At 34.5% G+C, this 2,952-nt stretch overlaps 1 non-coding gene across 1 annotated transcript; it reads right to left on the bottom strand.

The window, feature by feature from the left end:
* Window positions 1-1,537: 1,537 nt before the first annotated feature.
* On the bottom strand, window positions 1,538-1,698 carry LOC119543535. Its single transcript, XR_005218606.1, has one exon. It is a non-coding gene; the product is annotated as a U1 spliceosomal RNA (small nuclear RNA).
* Between the last annotated feature and the right edge of the window lie 1,254 nt (window positions 1,699-2,952).

The raw sequence follows: 2,952 nt of genomic DNA, 5'->3' as shown, positions 1-2,952 counted from the left end.
TGTAAATCATTTTGGGTAGAATTTATAATCTTAATAATTATTAGTCTTCCAATCCATGAACACAGGGTGTCTTTCCATTTACTTAGATCTTCCTTGATTGCTTTTAGCAAAGTTTTGTAGTTTTCTATGTAAGTCCCTTACATCCTTGCTTAAATTTATTCCATAATATTTGATGCTTTTTGTTGCAATTGCAAATGGAATTATTTTTCTTGATTTCCTCTTAGATTGTTCATTACAGTATATAGAAATACTACTGATTTTTGGGTGTTGATCTTGTATCCCACAAATATGCCAAATTCATTTGTTAGCACCAGTAGCTTTGCTGTGGATTATTTGGGATTTTTATATATATAATAAGATCATGTCCTCCACAAATAGGAAAAACTTTACTTCTTCCTTTCCAATTTGGATGCCTTTTGTTTATTTTTCTTGCCTAAATGCAAGAACTTCCAGTACAATATTGAATAACAGTGATGACAGTGGGCACCACTTGTTCCAGATCTTAGAGGGAAAGCTTTCAGGATTTCACCACTGAATATGATTTTAGCTGTGGGCTTTTTAATATATGCCCTTTATCATGTTGAAGAAGTTTCCTTCTACTTCTAGTTTTCCAAGTGTTTTTATCAAAAAGAGGTGCTGGATTTTGTCAAATGCCTTTTCTGCATCAATAGAGATGATTATGTGGCTTTTCCCCTTCATTCTGGTAATGTGGTGTATCACCTTGATTTTCTTATGTTGAACCACCCTTGCCTATGTAGGATAAATCCCACGCGACCATGGTATATAATTATTTTAATGTGTTATTAGATTTGATGTGCCGCTATTTTCTTGAGCAGGATTGGTATTAATTTCTTATGGAATGTTTGGTAAAATTCCCTTGTGGAGTCATCTGTTCCTGGGCTTTCCTTTTTTGGGAAGATTTGATTACTGATTCAATTTCCTTATTAGTTATTGGTTTGTTAAAATCTTCTATTTCTTCCTGAGTCATTGTTGGTAGTGTGTGTGTGTATCTAGGAATCTGTCCATACCATGTATGTTATCTAATTTGTTGGCAAGCAGTTGCTCATAATATCCTCTTATGATACTTTTTATTTCTGCAGGATCAGTAGAAAGGTTCCCTCTCCTCTCCCCAAGCTTTCCTGATTTTATTTGCATCTTCTTTTTTTCTTGTCAATATAGCTAAAGGTTTTTTCAATTTTAATTTTGGTTTTGTTAATGCTCTGTATTGTTTTTTATTCTCTCACTTATTTCTGCTCTAATCTTTGTTACTTCTTTCTCTCTGCTTGTTTTGGGTTTATTTTGCTGTTCTTTTCATGGTTCCTCCAAGTGTGCAGTTAGGTCTCTGATCTTAGCTCTTTCTTTTTTTTTAAATGAAAGCATTTAGGGTTACAGATTTCTCTCTCAGCACTGCCTTCACTGCTTCCTATGAGTGTGTTATTTAACTTCCATATATTTGCTCATTTTCTAGTTCTCTGCCTGTTATTGATTTCCAGCTTCATTGCATTGTGGTCAGAGAAGCAGCCTTTTTTTTTTGAACAGGGGAGAGCATGAACGCAGTCCTCACTACCACAATTATGTGATTGAGTTTCCCACATCTGGGGAAATCACAGGGATCGGCACCTCTGGTATGCCATGGATAAGCCTCACCCTGGGAAAACCACTTTCATGATCATGGTGTCTCACTTCCCAGGTAAGTATGAAGATGTGTTTTATAATTTCAGTCTTTTCTAATTTATTGAGGCTTGTTTTGTGACTCAACATGTGGTTTTTCCTGGAGAGCAATCCATGTGCACTTGAGAAGAATTCTTATCCTGCTGTTTCGGAAGCAATGTTCTATATATGTCTGCTAGGTTTAGTTCATTTATCATGTTATTCAAGTTCCTTATTGATCTTCTGTTTAGATGCTCTATTGATGAGAGTGGTGTATTGAAGTCTCAAATGATTATTACAGAGGTGTCTATTTCTCCCTTCAGTTTTTCCAGTGTTTGTCTCAGGTATTCTGGGGCACTGTGGTTAGGTGCATAAATATTTATGATTGTTATTTATTCTTGGTGGATTGACCCTTTTATAAATATATAGTGTATTTATTTGTCTTTTTTAGCAGCTTTGATTTAAAGTCCATTTTGTCTGATATTAGTATAGCTACCCCAGTTTTTTTTTTTTTTTTTGTGGTCACTATTTGCATGGATTAATCTTATTCCTTCCTTTCATTTTGAACCTATTGGTGTCTTTGGGTCTAAGGTGAGTCTCTTATGAACAACATATAGTTGGACTGTGCTTTTTTATCCATTTGGCCAATTTGTGTCTTTTGATTGGGGAGTTTAATCCATTAACCCTCAGTGTTATTACTATAATGGTAGTACTTACTTCAGCCATTTTATTCTTTGGTTTTTATATATCATATCTTTTTTCTCTCTTTTCACTCATTACAGCCTCCTTTTCTGTATGGTTGATCTTTTGTGATGTATCTGACTGATCCCTTTTTCACTTCTATTTCTGTATATTTTAAAAATTACTTTCTTTGTGGTTACCCTGGGGTTTGTATTACAGAACCAACATCTATAACCTATTAATTTGAAAAGGTAACAACTTGGCTTCAATAGCATACACATTCTCTGCTCCCATATCCATCTGTTTCCCCTCTTTATATTGTTTTTGCCCAACATTATCTCTTTATATTTTGCATCCATTATCAGGAAATATGACTTTTTCATGTTCAGTTGTATTCTGACTCTTCTATGAATTAAAGACTAGAGTTTGCAGTGAAGGTACACTACTATTGGATTTTGCTTCTACCCTTTTAGTGACCTTTATGGAAGATCTTTACTTCTTCACACTGCTCCAAGTCACTCTTTCCTGTCTTTTCCTTTCAACTTCTACAATTCCCTTTAGTAATTCTTATAGGGCAGGTATTTTGTTGACAGGCTCTTTCAGTTTCTGTTTATCTATGAA

The sequence above is a fragment of the Choloepus didactylus genome, chromosome 8 (genome assembly GCF_015220235.1).
Source record: "Choloepus didactylus isolate mChoDid1 chromosome 8, mChoDid1.pri, whole genome shotgun sequence".
NCBI lineage: Eukaryota > Metazoa > Chordata > Mammalia > Pilosa > Megalonychidae > Choloepus > Choloepus didactylus.
Note: the sequence above shows the minus strand (reverse complement) of the source record. Positions and strands in the feature narration are given on the sequence as shown.